The sequence below is a fragment of the Fringilla coelebs genome (genome assembly GCF_963513975.1).
Source record: "Fringilla coelebs genome assembly, chromosome: 1".
NCBI classification, from domain to species: domain Eukaryota; kingdom Metazoa; phylum Chordata; class Aves; order Passeriformes; family Fringillidae; genus Fringilla; species Fringilla coelebs.
Window position 1 is genome coordinate 36,300,474 of NC_140028.1, and position 20,427 is coordinate 36,320,900.

Below are 20,427 nucleotides of genomic sequence, written 5' to 3' on the forward strand. Positions count from 1 at the left end.
ATACTGGGATGCAGAGCTTCATGGTTTGGGCACAGAGCTGCACAAATATAACTAAATTTCTCTTGGACATAGGCTGATGGAACTGCTTAGCTCCACTGTGTGATACAGGTTTCTTTGTTGGGGTTTTATGGGGTGAGGGTATCTGTGCCATTCTCTTTTCCACTGTATATAGGTGTCCTAGAAGATGCTGCTTTTGTTATTCTAGGATCACAGCTTTCTTTCAAGCTTTTTCTCAGCCTGCCAGGACCCCAACATGTGAGCTAGAGTGAGCTGGGTGCAAAGTGCCACTGAGCATCCAGGGCTATCCTTCACTCCATGTGCAACGTGGGAGCACAGCGTCTCTCTGGGCCATATGTCCAATGCAAGGCATGAAAACATTTCCATGGGGCTACCCAAAACGATATGCATTTGCTTTCAGGGTATCAAAAGTTAAGCTCTTCTTTTCTATCCTGCTTAATATTACTCAGCATCCCAGGAGTGTCTGTCTTTTCAATGACCACAAAGTTTTTCTCTCCATGTCAACCCTGTATCTGAAGTGACACCATTATTTTTGGATAATGACACCAAAGGGCTTTACAATACATCTGTTTAGCCTCAGCAAACATATCACAAACATAATTTTAGTTAAAATTTTGTCTGCCAGAGCCAGCACCCAGCCCTAAGTGTCTCATCCCCACATTGGTGTGCTTGATGTCATATGGTCCAGGCTCCAGGGGCTCCTGCAGGAATGGGTGGGATTTGTCCTGCGGGTGGTGGAGTGCAGCATTCATTTTACAAGTTGCTTTGTTTTACAGCTGAGATTAGTACCCCTTGGTTCTTGGTCAAGCAGAAATGTACTGTGGTAACGGGTACAGGTCAGGGCTTCTTAGATTTGATGTCACACAGAGAATGAAACCGTTCCAGTCATCTCGATTTTCCTACATGCCCAAACAGAGAAGGGATTTGGTTATATAAGCTGAGCATCCACTTCCATAATGGATGGGCTGATAGCACAATTATTTGCCAGATATTGACTGCCATTTTCTATAACAGATATGTTAATAAACCACTGGATAAAGGTACGCTTCTCTTTCAAATTCAGACTTTTGTGATTCTTGAAGAGGAAAAAAGTGCATTGATTTGCTTCCTTCTCCCTTCTCATTTTGGGTGATGGAGAAACTTACAAATTTTGGGTCATGGAATCACTCACACTTCTTGTGCTGCCATTGTAGGCACCAGATGAGTGCAGCTGCATGATACCAAAGCGAGCTCTGCAGCTGCTGAATAGCCATGTTTTAGAAGGAGCTGAACTAAAATCTTGACCTTTTGCAGTCCTGTTGCTTGTCTCCGAGGTCACTTTGCCATGGTTTTTTTGTTAGTGGCTAAAATTTCTATTTTCAACAACTCCTAAGAAGCCTCATGGGACAGTGACTGCAATTTGCTTTTAGCATGCTTGGCCCAAGAGGTGACACACTCAAGGTGCTTGCAATTGTACTAAACAAAGGGCTTTTGTCTCAGCCTGTCTCAGCCTTTGGCCATGGTTTTATGTGCTAAATCATTGGTATTGAATAGAGAAATGTCTTGTACTGAGCAACCATGGAGCACACCTCTGTAACTTAATTTTCTTCTTCCCTAAATGTGATTATTTATTTCTGGGGACTCTATATAGCACTTCTCTAATGTGAGCAACTTCATTGCAAATAATAAATCATTTTTTCATTCCAACAGAAGCCACACCTCCCAGCTTGTCCTTTAAATTGCCTTTTATAGGACACATTTGATTTCTGCTGTTTCTTCTTAATATTGTGGGCTTGGGAAAGAATAAATTAAGACAAATCGCCTACAATTAAAATGAATTATATTCTTTCAGTGTTACTGTCCTACTTTCTTTTTTGGTCTTTGTGTTTGATTTCTGAGTGCTTTTGTACATCAAAAATAAGGTTCTAAATAAGAAGTCCATAGAAGTCTCAAGTTTTGGGAAAAGTAACTACCTATCCTGAAATGGAAAGATCATAAAATCATTCTACCTAGGTGTTAGCAATATTAGTAACTAACTGAGAAATAGTTTTGGGGACCTCTTAGAAAACTGGCAAGATGGCTTTGTTATCAGTCACACCCTTTGATCTTATAGCAAAACCTGGATAAACAGCCTATCTTTTACAGAACTAACTGAGCTGATATGTAAACTGTATATCCTCTTATACTAAGTATGTTAGCTAGAATATTTTTAGTGTCTAGGTTTTCATTAGGGATGTTGATGTACAGCTGAGGCCATCCTACTAAATGTGCCTTGGTAGAGGTCTTTCCATACATCACTGTGCATGCACCACTGATTGCAAGTTTCTGTCATAACTGCTGACTGTGGAGCAGAATATATTAATCATTTATTTAAGATATGTGTTTTACTGCAATTTGACTGCCTTTGCATACATCTCTCCTTGCAAATATAAACATATTAAAACTTAAACTAGAAACTATGACAGCATATGTTTAGACATAACTTCCAATAATCTGTTTAAATAACTTATGATCAGTAGAACTTAAACAGCATATCTCTTAGAGTAAATCAGATTATTAAACCTGGAGAAATCATTAGTTCTGAAGAAATTGGGAAAAATTGCCTGCTTTGGAGAGCTGTACCCTTTTTTGGAGATTTTACTAATTTGACTTCAATATTGTCAGATTTTCAAAAATTCTTGAATAACTGAGTGCAAAGTAGAAAAGCTATTTAGAAGAGGAAAATATAATAAAAGTGATTCTGGGAAATGTTATAATAAAAAAAAAATTTTTATAGAAGATTTAAAAATTAGATTTTAGAGGATTTAAAAATTAGATTATAGAGGATTTAAAAATTAGTTTAAGAGTCTAAGAACAGTAAGTTCTCTTGTCTTGAAGGATGTCTAACTGAAGATCATCAACACTATTTATAAAAAATCAGTCATTTAGAAATGCAAGTCAGTATTGATATTTTTATACTACAAATTCGAAGTAATTTTATTTAACTACCATAAACCTGCAATGTTAATTTTCTGCATTGTTAATTGAATTTTGATATCCACCCAAAAGCACAAATGTAAGTAAGGACACAATCTAGGATATAGGAAAGATGGTTTAACATAGTGTTTCATAAATAAAAAAAGACAAAACATGAACATTAAGCACTACAAATTATTTCACCCTATTGTTCAGGAAATAATTTCCAAATATCTTTAAAAGCTACTTTCAAACTTTTTTTTTTCAACTTATTTGCAAATCAACATAATAATAATAACAAAATAAATTGAAAGAGGAAGCCCCCATTACAGTTCCTTTACTGTGTTTGTAGTGAGGTTCCTGAGTATCACCATGTTTGTGTTATAGGCAAGAATCTGTGGCCCTAGTGAGGGAAGGATCTGATCCCCTGTTGGGTGCCATCCCTGTGCTGGTGCACTTGAGGGAAGATTTTGTTGCTCTCACATCCATCACTCTCCGCTGAGCTGCAGGTCTGCACACTGGGCTGCAGCCCTTCCTAGGATCCATTTCTGAAAGCACACTGTGGCATTTGCTTCAAATATTTTGGGGGAGTTGGTTGGAAGAGTTCCAGGAAAATCCCCCTGGCTTAAAAGAATTTTATCAGCACAGCAAAGTAGAATTTTGAATGTCAGAACTAAAGCTGTCTGGCAAGCTGTGGCACCTCCGAGGGCAGGCATTAATATGCAGTCTTTTATTATAGGGATCACTTTTTTCCTTGGGCTTCATCCCATGCCTAGGTCAGATCTAATCTGAGTTCTGTGGCAAGAAATGGAGTGTAAGTAGGATGATGATATTTAGATAATCAAATATAGAAAATGGATCAAGTACAGACCAATCTGAGAAGAATTATAAAAAATAACAGTTTTAAGCTGCGTTGGTAAATGTCAAGTTACATATACCACAAAGAATGATATGAATTTACTTTGTATATCCAGGCTCAAATTGTAAAAGATGAATGAAAAATTCTCTTTAATATACGATATTGATAGATTATAATAGCAAAGGAAAATTGTGGCACAGAAAAGTAATTGTAAGAGAAAAAATAAAGGGAAACATTCTAAATCCACATAAAAATATCTACCACTTGATGCACCTTACCACAAAGTTAGTGGATAAATCTTGTTACAAAAAGTTCTAAGAGATAAATGCTAGGTCTTGGAATAAATGAAGAAAATTATTAGTTTTATGTCAAACTTCTATCTAACAAGGGAATGGATGCCTGGGTTTGTGAATGGAAGCAAAAATATGACATATCTGTAAGTCATGAATGGTTAAGAGAAGGTGAACTAGACATTCACATTTGCCTTTCTTCATAATAGCAAAAAAGATATTTAAAGAGATAGGTATGAAAAGTGATGCATTTAAATCTGACATAAAAGGCTTCTTTGCATCACGCACATCAGAGTGTAGGGTATTACAAAAGTGCAGGATATGAGTAGGTGTACAAATTTGGGATTTTAGATGAGTCATGTTTATAGATATAAACATGATAAGACTTCTATTAATACTTAATACTTCTGTTAAGCATGTAAGCACTTTCTATTGAGAGATAAAATTCGCATAATTTAAGACAAATTAGCTCTAGCACCAAATCTGATGGAACTTGAAACCAATTTTTCCTTAAAACAGTATCTTCCTAATTTGCTTTGCTCCGTTTCCTGAAACTTCTCTTCTGAAGTCTGTTTTCTGAAAACTTTGTCAGGCAAGGTATCAAATGTGTCTAATCCAGACCCTGGTCCTTTTACAATCACCTACAGAATCACATCTAGAAAGAGAATTCAACTGTAGGAGATGAATCCACATATGTCATTGCAAAGGCAGTGTCACTAGTTGAATCTAAGTCAAGAAATTTTCTGTCATTTCATTTTGTGCCTAAGAGATGGCATTTCCCAAACCTAATAATTAATGTCAAATTAATCAGTGGGTTTTCTGCATAGTTTTTGAGTGCTGCAGCTTTATACTGCTAGTTTATGATTATTTTATTTTGTACTGTAGTCAAAACTCTGTGGAGATCTTCCACTCTTGAACAAAAGAAAGCAAAGATCCTAATGACTTTGCTTTCTTTTGTGTAGACAAGGCACCAATTTAGTAGAGTTTTCTTTCTGCAATGTGAATGCTGCTCTAGCTGGGACCAGCAGACCTGAGGAGGCATCCGTATGGCATCTCTATGGAAACTGAGGATGGCAGATTCAATGCATCATTGTATCTGATAGTTCAAATCTTGTAACATTTATTTTGTACCAGGAATCCAGCCTAAGACCTTGGTTGATTGCTGTGAGCCACTGAGTTGAAATGACAATCTTCTATTAGGGGCAACAGAATAATTGAAATGTGGGCCTGGAAGGTGCCTGAAGACATCAGCTGGTACAACTGGTTGCTCTGAAGAAGGATCCAGCACAGCTTGGCAAACTCATCTATATTGCCTGCCTACCTAGAGATGAGACAGCCTTACCTGGGTACAGCTGCCTGGGCACTGCAGCGATGTCAAAAGGACTGACTGAGAGGGTAGATTAGAAGAGAAGCTTGCAGAAAACCCTCTAGAGGCTGGGAAGCCCCCAAAAGACTACCTTCAGGAAGGTGTTATTCTGCAGAGAAAGGTACTGCTTTCTCTGGTCTCCCAGATCACTAGTTTAGTTAAGGATAAGTAGGCATTTTCGCTGAAGTTATTTTGGGAAGATTATCCTTGCATGTATGAAATGTCTTTCCTTCTGTTATAACATGTGTATATAGTTCAACACTTGTTTGTGTAATTCCCTGTACATATTTAGCCTGTAGTGTTTTATGTTAGACTTCAGAATAAACTTGTTTTGTCATTTTCCACTCACCTTCTGTCTGCTATTTATAACTCTATGCAACAGTAATTAAGGAGGGAACAAAACAGCCTAATGCAATCGTCCTTGAAACAGTACCCTGCAATGTAAGGAGGAATGAGACAACTTGTTCAGTTTTTGGGCAAAAAGAAAAATTTGCTAGCAGATTTTTTCATCATATTTTCTTCCATAAGTTATATTGTTTTTTTTTTCATTGCTCTTTAAAAATGCAGGGTATGAAAGGATAAAACCTGATGTTCTGAGTAGGAGTTACTTTCAAATGAGTTGCTGTTCCTTTCTTGAGCCAAGTACCATTTGACAGCTTTTAAATAAAATGTACAAATAATTTATGGGAAAATTCACTAGTTCTTCAAACCAAGAAAATTGTTGCATGTTTCAGACAATGCCATAGTGACAGATGAAAACCCTACCTGGGAATTTCATGCATCTGACCTCCTCATAATGGACCATGTAAAAATCCAAGAGGGAGTGCAAGAAGGATATATACATCTCCACAGTAAATGAAGCAACCAGACCCCACTGTGTAATATTAATTTTTTGGGTTTTCTTTTGGCAAGACCTGCATTTACAAGGTAAATAGGATATTCTGGACCTGCTAAAAATCTATGCTTATAGATAAAGGTACAAGTAATTCAAATGTCTTTCAAAGCTGCTGTAGTCTGTTCAGGTTCTTTACCACACACAGCACCACGGTACCTGAGTTTTCCCCTAGAGCATTAAATAATATGAGTAGAACCTGTCACATGCAGTTTGTTCTCCTAGTATAAATGCAATGTTAGGTCAAAATCTTCTTCAAGTTTCATAGTTAGACATGTTCCATAAGTATGAGCTAATAAATATATGACATTTTTTGAATTGTTCTTGGACTTTTTGTTTTGCATTGGTCTCCTTTCTTAGATTTTTTTTTTTTTTGTACATATTACAGGGCTGAATGGCAAAAGTCCAGCATTCAAAAAATTGGTTTGAATTACAGCATTGGGTCAAATATGTGACTGCTTTGGACAATCAAAACTTCCAAAGACACAACAAATGCAAGATTACTTTATTTTCTCTATTAAAGCATTTCAAGCATCTTCTTACTTAAATGTTGAAAAGCTTAAGCTTTTACATTTCTGGAGTAAGGGACATTTTTGTAAAAATTATTTGTATAAAGTGTGCTGGGTTACAACACAAATGAAAGTCAATAAATTAAGACTTCAGGCAACAAACGTTAGGACTTAATCCACCTCTGTAAGAATGAAAGCTTCAAGACTGATACAAGTCTGAAAAAAAGTCTCTTGTTTAAGCAGATACCAGGAGGACATGGAAAGTTGCTCAGTTTGGTGACTTTTCCTCAGTGTGAACTGCTTATGGCTTGGATTTGGAAATCACAGTATTTTTGAGTGTCAGGGTCTACTCTGTATCAGCTGTCATTATTGGCTAATGATAATATTTGATAATCATGTTGGAATCTTATAGATTTTGACAATCTTTAACTGTTAGGTTTGTTATGGCAACATAACTGCTACTCTAGCCAATTGATGTGTGAATGTGCCCAGTAACTTCTCACTTTATCATTCACTCAAGTTCAGACTCTATCTCCTAGTACTAACAGAGCAAGCATTTTCATGGCACACTGAAATCTCTGCAACTGTGATATATTATATTCTTAGAGCCTCGCAGATTGCTAACTGCCTCATCAGATTCTTTAAGAATAGCTTTTGAACACTGATTTGTAGACAGTTATACCACTTCTCTTCATCTTATATCTTTCAACAGATATCTTGTGCCAGTATGAGTTTGTACTTTCTATGCCCTGTCTACTTTTTGTGTTTGCTTTATGAGGAAAACTTAGGCTTTGCTTGCAGTACTGGGAGGTCAATCTTAATTTTGCATGTGCTTAGAATGATGATAATGTATTTAGCTCCAGTATCTATTTTGAAATTTACTTTGACTGGTTATTTCCATTTTCACAAAGCCAATCTGTTATAGAATTTTGCTTTGATCAACAGACCCAACAAAGACCTCTGTTTTGGTATCAACATCATCCGAGCTTTGCCTTGTTGTGGTGCACTCATGAATATGTTTCCTTTTTATGTGTCTTTGCAACTTGTGCTGAGATTGACACACTTTGGCAAAATTTTATTGGAGATATGAGACAGCCCCCCCCTTACTCTGCATGCTTTTGTGTCTTGTTATGATTGCCTCCATATGGTGAACAAAGAACTTGAAACTCAGCCCAGTAATGTATAGTACTGGCTACCTAAATGTGTTCAGCCTAGTTAGATCAAAACTTATGGAGACTCAGTGGTACTGTAGCATTGGAGGTTATTTTAGTCAAGCTTGGAGGTAGCATGGAGGAGAGAGCTGCTGAGATCTCAGGCAATGGTTTGACAGCTCAATCATCAGGTTCTTTTGCATTTTCTGCCATTAAATGAGATCTCTTCAGTACCCTCAGAGAACATGGTTGGTCCTGGAGGGTTAAATAAGTGAGACAATGCCAGAAATCCAAGGAGTTAAGTGGACAGACAAAGGGATGGTTTGGTAAAGCAATAAGAGACCTCCAGTTGGGTGGTCTTGCTTAGTTTTGATTTCTTTTGCACAGAAGTCTGCCGTGATTGGTTATTTGTGCTTCTGTCTGGTGTGCATTAAGTGGTAAGTATAAAACAGAGTTTGTGGCATCTGCTTCTCTAATATTTTGTCAATGTTGAGATTTTTTTAATTGATACAACTGGACTTTTATGCTGAAAAAAACTCACTGCAGTTCCAAAACAAGAATTAAATGTTCTGTCCAAGCCCAAATTTTGGTAAAACTTCAAAAAAACTATATGACTAATTATTTTTGATGGAAAAGATGAACAGAAATTACAATGGTTTTGGATCACAAATGTTGCAGCAGTTTGCTCGGGCCAGAGGGCACTGTCACAAAATTAAGAAGAAAATAGTTGTAAAAGAAAATTAAGTTCCTTAATTAGATTTTATTATACAACATAAGTTATAAGCTATAACATAAGTTAAACGATAAGTCTGACCTATTGTGTGGGATGGGATACTATGACAAATGAAAAACTTCTGACATTTTCTGAAAAGGTAAAAGCTGTAGGAGTGAATAATCCTGTTTTAGGCAGCCTCTCTAAAACTGAACAACAGGTACCCACTTTTTGACAAGCAAGAGTGAATTTATTTATTTAAATTTTTGTTAATGTAAATTGCAATTTTTGATAATTGTAAATTGTTGATTTCTTTAAATCAACAGATGCTGGTAGCCTATGCATTAGTCAATATGTTAACACATGGCAAAACTGAGTTGCTCTGGTTTTTGTGGTGCTCTTGTGTGACCTTTTTCTTCCTATGCTGTGTATTTTGTTGAAATAATATATTCTTAAGGGCAGGGTCCTTAGTTTTGTATTGGCCTGTGAAACATTTTGCATGATTTATCTGCAGAAGTAATATATGACAGGCTTAAAAATAGGTGGAGACTTTTGTGACTTTCTTTTTACTGACTCTAAAGTCCTCCAGATTCTCAAAGCAAGCTTATACTTTGAGCTCAGTAAAATTCCTACACCAAAAGTGAAGTTGCATCCTCTTCAACAAAACTCTGCTGAACATTTTCTGTAAGACTATATCTCACTAAAGCCCATCTGTTCATCTGTGTTCAACGTGTAAAGAAAAAACCCAAACCTAATACAATGGCCTTGTTCTTCCTATAGATTGATACATTTTGAAGAAACGAAAGAGACATTGAGATGTCATTTTTTTCTCAGTGTTTGTGTTTTGGAAAATTTATTTCTCACATGAGAGCTCTTTTTTTTTCCTGAGTAGATTCCTCTCCAAGGATAACTTTTGAAAACATCTTATGATGGGACAGAATGTTATGCTATTTTATCAAATGTTAGAAAATCCAGATTAAGTGGTAATGTTGCTTTTCTTTTCCCCAATCTTTTTTGATGTTAACCTTGATATAGGCTACAGGAATGGTTGGATATCTAGACATCCATCTCTACCCTTTCCACTGGGATCTTTGAGTTTCAGATTTCTTGATTCCAAATGTTTGTTTTATTGCCCTAAATTTAAGTTGCAAAATCATCATTTTATAGTAGTTGGAAAGATGCTGATGCTCTTCACTAGGGAATGTACAAGCATTGAAGAAGTCTCCAGGGTTTGCAGCTGGCTTTGATGTCTTTTCCTACTGTCATGCTCTAAACCAAGAAGATCTATGTAAAGATTTCACTTAAATGTAATACAAGTGGTAGTTATTGTCAAATAAACACTGTTATTAGTACCTGCTCTCTAATATACTCTATTTATACTTTATAAATAACATAAATATGCCAGACTCTCTCTGTCTCAGAAATGGTATTCCTGAAATGTATGATACATATATATATTCAGTTAAATATATGCTAATAACATAGCATATCATCTTAAAGCAACCAAGGCAGTGGTTTTGTTAGAAAGAAACAGCAGATTGTCCCTTATATCCCCATGTGTGCAGCATTAAATCTGCCCTCTGCATTTTGTGCTTCACACATGCATAAGTGAAATGGATTTCTTTGCATCTGACCAATGCATAAACCGCAGGGTGGTGTTTTTAATAGGATTCATTGTGATTAGGAGCTGTGGAATAGCCCCATAGTCATAGCAATGTTAGAATGCCACAACTATTTGATAGGAGACATTTCAATCTGTCATCATCTTGTGTGCCCTGACCCTGATAATACACCCCATTCAACCTGAGGCACAAACAGAAATGGTGAGGTAGGGTTGCATTTTTTTTCTGTTAGCACAGCTCCAGTCACAGCTTTTATGGGCTCCTGAGAGAAGAAAAAAATGTTTTTATTTCCTGTTCTTTTTATCCCTTATCTAACCATTTGGAAATATTTTTTTCATGAAACACAATAAACTAGTGGAAGGGGGAGAAAAATCCTTCCTTAGGTAACCTCAGAACAGAAGAACTTTGTGCATTATGCAGCTCAGGCCATGCCAAAATGCAATTTGGAGGGTGTCCAGCACTTCATTGGAAAGTAATGGTTTTCACTGAACTGAGTTATGACCAGCTGTTTACAGACAGTCTGTGACATACTGATAGAGCAGAACACCGTATGTTGCTTTCCAAATCAAATGATACAAGAAGTGTGACAGAGTGGAGAAACATCTGTCATTAGCAATTTTCAGCACGCTTCACTAATTCTGGACAAAATACGAGTAATGAACTTACCGCAGGAAACTTCAAATACTACCACTGCTGAAACAAGGATATAAACAGCTAGTGCTCCTAATGGCGTCTAATTTAATTCATTTGCAGTAAGAAACAAACAAAGTGGGTTATTTGTTTTTGATCATGGGGTAGTAAATAGTAATGCTGATAACAAACATTCATTTTAATCAAAGAAAAAGAGATCGTGGAACTCAACTTTCCTGAAGTTCAGACAGAAGGTAATTATCAAGTGGGTTTTTTTTCCTTAGTCTTTTTGAATGTCAGTGATAAGGGTGTTTTGTTTTTTGGTTTTTTTTTTTGGTTTCTTTTTGGTTTTTTTAAGACAGGTTTTTTCAGAACAGGCCAAGGAGAAGTTGTTACAATGTTATGGATATTGTCCTTTTTTGCCTTGGTCCTCTCCCTCGCATGTCCTCCACCACATTCTCCCCCTGAATCTTCACAGTGCAAAACTGCAAGTTTTCTGCTCAGTATCACTCTCCACTGGGCATGAAGACAACAGCGAAAGGAGTCCACTGCTGGCTTTTATTCCATTTTTCTGCATTATGGCACTGCTGCTGGTGGTTAAAATCTCATGGTTCCAAATGTACTTTTTAAAAAGGTGCACTTCAGTGTGTATGTGCCCCTTATATATTACATATCTGTGTGTTTTCTGGTTGATTTCTCTGTTTTCATCATATCTGGAGCCCAACCACTGTAATTTTGTGATGATTTTCACTTTATGTCTTTGAAATCAAGAGAGTTATTCTGCCATTTGCATTCAGGGGCTTTAGTTTCCCCTTAGCACTGATAATACAGCAAATTCCTGAAACTGTTAGGAATAAGTGGCAGTCCTCAGGGGATAAGGGGGGAAAATGAAAGGACAGGTTGTTACTCTTTATATGAACTTTCAACTAATGTTCACACAAAGCTATAATATGAAATGCAGAGGGTAGATTTAGTCCAATCCATTGGTGTCCCACCTATGGGACTTCCCTTGGAATGAATCCCAGACCAAGAGAGTGAAAGCCATTCCAAGCTGATGACTGTAAAATGAGTGTAGGAGGTCTTTGAGTAGCTGCGTAATTGCAAAATTATTCATGATAAAAAAGCACTAAACTAGAATTCACAGTATCTTGTAGAATTTCCTGAGGTGCCGCAGAAAAAATGTGTAACTTTGTAACACCTTGGATAAACCAAACTGGTCCAAGTGCAATATGGTGAAGAGGAAGAGAAAATGTATGGAAATATTTTTTATATGGTGGGAGTTTATAATAGAAATATTTTTTCTGCACTTTAATGCAGAAAAGGAAAACTACTTAAGAGAAAACATTTCTAGAACTGCAAATATGAAGTTCCTCTAATTCTCACAGACATCTCCACAGGAGAGCGAAGCAAAGGGGAAATATAGGTACCATTGACACCCATCATTATGTTTGTGATCTAGATAATAAAGGAAGCAGACCCAAGCAATTCACTAACACTAACGCTATTCTTTACATAAACAGTAAATGTTTAGATTTTCCTGTTCACTGACTAACAGCACACATATCATAAACACTAAGCTGTTATAGTACGTTTCGTGTGTTGATTCACTTTAACAGTTGTTAGTGTGAAGACAGGAAAAGAAAAGTGGGTGTAATGAGACCATGTGCAGTATGCTGTGAAAACAGAGGCCCTTATTTGGCATAATGGGTTGCACCATAAGGGCCATAAAATTGTGCATGTGTTAGTATCATTTTAATTATTACGGGTGCCACATGTTAAGCAGAATAGCGGAACTACTAAAACAGCTTCAAAATCCTTACTGCTGATCGCTGCATTTAATTACAAATAGGAACATTTGGAGATAGGTCACCATAAAACCCTTCTGTTGTCAAATGAGCTCAAATCTGATTTTTGTAATTATGTTTTTATACCACAGATCCTGTTGAATAACTATAGGGAATAAAATTTTAATAAGTACTGATTAAATGTAGGTACATCTTGCTTCCTAAGAATATTTATGTATGTTCTTTGCCACTTACATCAAGGTACCATCATTGCTTCTGTTTTGGTCAGTGGTAATCATTCAACCTTAATGCAAATAAGCTGAATAACTTTATGTGCCATGAAATATTGGTTTTTTTCAGTGAAGCATAAAAGCACTGGATTTCAATTATTCATTCTGCTTGCTAGAGCTGTGTACAGTACTCTAATCCTCTAGTACCAAGACACTCTCATTATAACACTACATGTCACATTCAGTAGAATATGATAATTAAACTTCCTAAGGCAGAGTTTTGGTATAAGGAATAACAACTTTTATTGTCTGTAGCCTTTTCCATCGCAATAGCATGTTTATAGGTTCATATTAATGATGTTCTTTGTTAGTATCAAAATTAAAATCATAAATATAGAAAATTTTCAGCTTAAAGGGGAAAATATAACTTGGATATTAAAAGGTGGTAAAAAGCATAATTTTAGATTTCGGTAAGCAAACTTTAATTTTATGTAAAGACTGCCTATAAAGTTCTCTAAACAGAAATTTGAGATAAATGAAAAAATTAAAGAGGATTTCAGTGCTCTAAAAAGGAAGTAGTAATTAAGTAAATATATAAAATCTAACACAAGTTGTAGGTTGGATTTTGAATTATACTAAGGACAGAAGCATTATATTTGGCTATACTGTTCAAGCAAGATTGAATTCAGAATATGTGTGCCCATGTATCTCTCTGAGCACTTATTTGCTCATATTCCTTGTTTCCTTTCTAGAGATACATGCAAACCTTCATCAGGCCTCACCTTGTGGTTTTTCAATCTGAAATATTGTCATCAAGTAAAATATTTAAAACATAAATGGATTTGTTACGGACATTGTGATATCTAAGGGAGGAAATCTCTTTTGTGGGAGATTGCCACTGGAATCATGGGCTAACGCCCTGCTCAGAACATACTCCAGAGCTACTGCACATACAATGACTTCAAGAGACTGTCAACTGGAAATAAGTAAATACACAGAGCCTCCTGGAAAGAGACTGATGTAATTTGGAAAATGATCAGTGAAAGAGAATTACTTTGCTAGTTCTGATGCACACGGACTGCTCTGCATCATTTATAGCTGCACGGTAAAAACTCTCAATCCACACAGCAGTCCAAGAATCTGTGTTCTGGCTCAAGAGAAAAAAAAGAAAACTCTAGTTGATTTTTGTAACCTATTCAATAGGGTGATTGAATTAGTGCTAAATAAAGACCTCAAGTTGTGCTGAGTGACAAGAAAGCAGTACGGAAGTTTTTAGGAGTCAAACAACGCTAGAAAATAATGATCTCCTCTGTACTAGAACATTAGCAGGTTATGTGACAATGTGAACCCGTAGAAACGTTTGCACCTAACAGGGAAAAACCATAGATATTGATGAAAGTCTGGCTCCATTCTGACCCCAGAATAGTTTGTGCACTAGAACAACTCCATTGTAGCTTTTATTATTTGTACTCCTCCCTGTGGGGGCAGAAGGGACTCCTTGTTGCACTCTGGCTCAGTGCCAGAATAATGCACTATCTGTATGTCTAATGAAATTGCCTCTCACTCACGTGAAATCCTCATCTGACAATGTCAGCCTCCATCTAAAATATAAGTGGCAAAACCCAAATTCTTGGCTTCAGTCCTTCCCTTGGAACTCTTAATCCCATGTAGCTCCAGTTGTGATCCTATTTCACACTGTAAGGTGTGCCTAGTGTTGGATGGAATAATGCCATTGCAGAGGAAAAATAATAAGAAAAGAGCGTGAAGAATACTCAGCTTATTAACTGTCTTGTAGAAAAGGAAAAAATATATGAGTGTTTTATCTGTGGGGTTTGTTCCAGTCTAATTCCATTAATTGGTCCTGCTCTGTAATTGCAATAATACAATCTCTTAGTACTAGGAGAATGGAGAAGGGAGTATTGGTATTCTACTCCTTATGGATGATTTACTTTGGAAATTTGATTCTATACTGGTGATCTCTACTTTAACTGTTCTATTTGGCCCAATCTCCCCATCTACAAGGGGGAAATAATAATGGAATTAGACAGACAATGAAAAAAATCAATGTAGTACTTCACTTTTTAACAATTTAATATTAAATGGAGAGGCTAATAACATTCAGACTTAAGATTATTACCTGTATTGTTACTGCATCTCAGAAACACCATGACCCTTTCCTGTTGATAAGGAAGATCATGGCACTTCTCTCAGTTACAGGGAAGTTGAGACTTTTTCAGGGGTTGTGCATCTTGAGAATTGGGGCAAAATTTATGGTAATGCCACGTTGTACACGTGGACTTGAACTCACATCTTTGGTTTTGGACTAAGCCAGGTCCACCTGTGACTTTGAACCTCTCCTCTACACAGCGTGGTTTCATGTGTACTCGAATCTTTGTTACTCTAAGGAATATTTCCTACTACACTACTAAAAAAAACCTTTTTATAGGAATATTTGGCCACTTTTAGAGGATGTTTCTTTCATGATTCTGTAGTCAGAGCCTACTGAATCTCTCATTTATGGTCTGTGGAGATTATTGGGTTTTGGGGATTCAGCAGAAGGGATTTGGGGATTGTTTGCCAGCTCTGCTATGCTTTCCAGGCTTAATGCTCCCGTTCCTCTTCTCAGTGGTTGGACAATGAGCTCTAGGCAATGGTAGATTCTCGCTTGTTGAAGTTGAAGTTTGTTGAGATGAAGGAAAAAGTTAGAAATAGGAAAATAAACATTGTCAATATTCATTTGTTTTCTGGGAAACTGACAGTATGTTGCACAATTTTTCATTTAACTCTAGTGTTTGTCTTTTTCATCCACCAAACCAGTCGCATCTTCTCTTATCTAACTTGTATCCCTTCTTGGGGAATAAAGACCACTGTTCATCTGGTCATTTTTTACTATTAAAATCTGGCAGTATACCTGCACTTTTAGTATAAAAATTCTTTGATGATCCAAGCAGGGAAAAAGTATCCTAAAAAATTGGTTGCTATAAATTAAAAAGTCTCATCACAGGGGCTTAAAATTTCAGTGAGTACATTGGATATGCTTTCCATTTTTACTTCTCCATAATGCCTGTTGAATTTTTTTTCTGCAGAATTAATTACATTTGTATTAATTTACAGATACTAAAGCAGAAATGTTTGCTGTAACTTAATTTTCACCTCCAGGTCTGTGATGACTATGGGAGTAAAGTGTATGCACATGAAAGTAGTTTTGCTACATAGATTTTATTTCATTGTAAAGAGAGTTGAAAAATAATAGACCAATATTGGTTCTCATTGGATTTGCTTCACAAAGCATCTCCCGAACTCTTAATTCAGCCATGCATACTTCATGGCCAAAAAATAATTGTAGTATTTTAGCTCCTGCAGTGCTACTTCAAGGAAAGTAAGAAAGAAGACAAACTACCTTCTGAAAAGCACAACAGAAAAATTTTCCAGCTCTCAGTGTTTTCCAAACTTTGGTGCCTCAGAAAAAGAAAGCTGAGTGAAAAATGAAAGTAACTTATCAGTCATCTCTTTGAGTGTCATCAATTGTGAAGAAATTATTTTTGCTGCACAGTGAGCACTCTTGGTAAGACATTCTGGCTGGGTCATTTGGCCTGGCAGGGTTATTAATGAGAATTGCTGCTTGCAATTTTGCATATGGAACATTTTCCCCTTGGAAAATTTATGGTATGTTAAAATGGAAACTCACCAATCCGCTACCTTTGTTTATCATTTAACTTCAAATTCAGAAATATTTGTAAAAATGGTAAAGGACCTTTTAGATACTGGTCAAAAGTACATTTTATTAATAGCCCTGCTTTCTGTGTCATTCAGTTGCTAGAGGAAACTTCACTTGTCAGTGCCTTTTGTGAGGCACATTGTGTTGTGCTGAAAAGATACACTTTTAATTTTGGGTGCTGCTAACTTTAGCTTCCAGACCTGATCTTTCAGTTGTTCAGTGAGTTAGTAGCCCTGCAGAACTCAGCTGTGGATCAGTAATCTTGGTTAATTTTAAAATAAGGGAGAAACTGTTACTGCTTTGTACATTGTACATCTATATGGATAAAAATTTAAAGGAATCTCTAAACTTTTTTCATCTGCATCATGTACAGATTCTCCATCTTTTTGTACCAAATCATGCCCTAAGAAAAACTATCACTCTACTCCCAAAAAATCTCAGTGCACAAAACTGCCCCCTGTGCAATTTGATAAGGAATCTTTCTGTTCACCCTGAAGTCTTCTCTTTTCCAGGATGAACATTCTCAGTTCTGTCAGTCTTTTCTCACAGGATACTTACACCATGATTCTGATCATCTTGGCCCACCTCTGGAACTTCTCCAAAAGGTCATTGTCCCTCCCAGGCTGAGCACTCCAGACCTGGATGCAGCGCTGCAGGTGGGACCAGAGGGACAGAATCACCAACCTGCTGGCCAAGGTGCCTTTGGTACAGGCCAGGACTGCTTGGCTTTCTGGGTTGCAAGAGCACATTGCACTGGACTTCTGGAGGGTGGACTTGGGCCTAATCAGGACACCTATTCAGACTGTCCCTTGGGAATCAGCCCTTAAAAACACAGGAGCCCAGGAAGGCTGGATATATTTTAAGGAAGAAATCTTGAAGACATAGGAGCAGGTCATCCCACTGTGTGGAAAGATGAGCTGGAGAGGGAGCAGATCATCCTGACTGAGCAGGGAGTTTTGCAGGAACTAAAGGGGAAAAAAGAGTGTATCACATTTGGAAAAAGGGGCAGGTGACTCAGAAAGTCATTAGGTCATGAGAAAAGACTGTTAGAAAGGCAAATCTCAATTAGAACATAATCTGGCCACTTTTGTAAAGGATAATAAGAAGTGATTCTATAAATACATTAGTAGCAAAAGGACTGGCAAGGAAAAGCTCCATTCTTTACTGGATGTAATGGGGGAATATAGTCACCAAAGATGAAGAAAACACTGAGGTACTTGACACTTTCTTTGCCTCTTCAATAGCAAGATTGGTTATCCTCAGGCCTCCTGAGCTGGTAGATAGGGACAAGTGGCAGAATGGAGCTCCCATAATCCAGAAGGAAGCAGTTAGTGACCTGCTGAGCCACTTAGAGGCTCACAAGTCTATGGGATGGGATAAGAATAATCCTAGCATGATGAGGGAGTTGGTGGAAGACCTCTCTAAGCTGCTGTCCATCATTTATCACCAATCCGGGCTAACTGGGGAGCTCCCAGACAGCTAGAGGTTGGCCAATGCAATCCCCATCCCACAGTCAGGTCTGGAAGGTGGATCTGGGGGGCTACAGGCCTGTCAGCATGACCTTGGTGCCCCACAAAGTTATGGAATAGACCATCTTGAGTGCAATCACATGGTACATACAGGACAACCAAAGGGTCAGGTCCAGCCAGCGTGAGTTTAAGAAAGGCAGGTCCCGATTGACCAACCTGACCTCTTTCTATGACCAGGTAACCTGCCTGGTGGATGAGGCAGAGGCTGTGGATGTTGTGTGCCTGGACTTCAGCAAAGCTTTTGACACCGTTTTCCACGGCATACTCCTGGAAAAGCTGGCAGCTTGGACAGGTGCTCTCTTCCCTGGGTTAAGAATTGGTTGGATGGCTGGGCCCAGAGAGTGGTGGTGAATGGTTCTGCATCCCGTTGGCATCCAGTCATTAGTGGTGGCCTAGTTCACTTTAATATCTTTATTGGTGGTAAATAAAGATGAGGTGATAGAGTCTACCATTAGCAAATGTGGAGGTGACACCAATTTGGGTGGGAGGATTGAACTGCTGGAGGATAGGAGATCTCTGCAGAGGGTCCTGGACAGGCTGGATAGATGGGCTGAGACAATGGCATGAAGTTTAACAAGACCGAGTGGCAGGTCCTGCACTTTGGCCACAACAATCCCCTACAGCGCTTCAGGCAAAGTGACTGGAAGGTGTCTTGGTAGGAAAGGAGCTTTGGGTGTAGGTCAACAGCTGACTGAACATGAGCCAGTATGTGCACAGTTGGCCAAGAAGGCCAATGGCATCCTGGCCTGTATCAGGAACACGTGATGAGCAGGACCAGGGAAGCGATTCTTTCCCTGTACTCGGCACTGGTGAGGCTGCACGGTGAATCCTGCATTCAGCTCTGGGCCTCTCCTTACAAAAGGGGCATTGAGGTCCTGGAAGGGGTCCAGAGAATGCCAATGAAGCTGGTGAAGGGTCTGGAGCACAAGTAAGGAATGGCTGAGGCAGCTGGAAGTGTTTAGCTTGAAGAAAAGGAGGCTCAGGGAGGACCTTATAGCTCTCCACAACTCCCTGAAAGCAGGCTGTAGCCAGGTGGGGGCTGACCTCTTCTCACAGTCAGCTAATGATAGGACAAGAGCACACAGCCTTAAGCTGTGCCAGAGGAGGTTTAGGTTGGACCTCGGGAGGAACTTCTTCACAGAAGGGCTGGTTAGACATTGAAATGAGCTGCCCAGGGAGATGGGGGAGTCACCTTGTTTAAGGAAAAACTGGATGTGGCACTCTGTGCCAAGGTCTAGCTGAGATGGTGGTATTTGATCACAGGCTGGATTCCATGATCTCAGAGGTTTTATCCAACCTAATCGATTCTGTGATCCTGTGATTGCTGGCTCATGTCCAGGCTCTCCCCCCCAGCATCCACAAGTCCTTCTCAGCAGAGCTGCTCTTGATCAGTTTATCCCCCAGCCTGGATTGATACTGGGGGTTTTTCTGACCCAGGTGCAGCACCTTGACTTGGTCTTTTTAAGCTGCATGATATTCCCATAGACCTACTTCTCAAGCTTGTCCACCTTGTTGTTCAGGTGTCTCAATTGCATCACTCAGGGTGTTGTCATCTGGAAATCTGGAAATCTGCTGAGGGTGATTCCTTTGTCTATGTCATCAATGAAGGTAAATAACACTGGCCTTAAAAGAACCTAAAAGTCAACATGAGATTGAAATATCATTCCCTGGAACTGTTCAAGGGGACAGAAAGATACTGTCCTTGATCAGAATCCTTACAATTTATTTTAAAAAGATACCAAAAAGAGGGCAGAGGTTTTCATTACTAGTGCCATGTCAAAAAACAGAATAATCTCACTGTTTCACATATTTACAGACTATTAGCACTGACTGCTTAAAATTTTTTATTAATGACATATACAGAATTTTTAAAAATTATGTGTAAACCCATAGCCCTCTGTGCTCCCATTTTATATAGTTGTCATCCCAGAAAATGCAAGTCATATGTCTCTGGGTATTCTTTCTATACTATTTATTCCTTTATGCATACAGTTAAAAAGATGGACGAATTGTTGGAATAGGTAAGTTGCGAGATGGCACCAGTGTGGAAGCAGCTGAAAATGGGATAACCCAAGAGTATAATTCATGTATTGAAAGAGGAGCAGATGTCAAAAGAGACAGCTTGTCTAGTTTGTTTGGATGATGATTCCCTAGCATGTATTGACGGAGCAAGATTGTCAGAC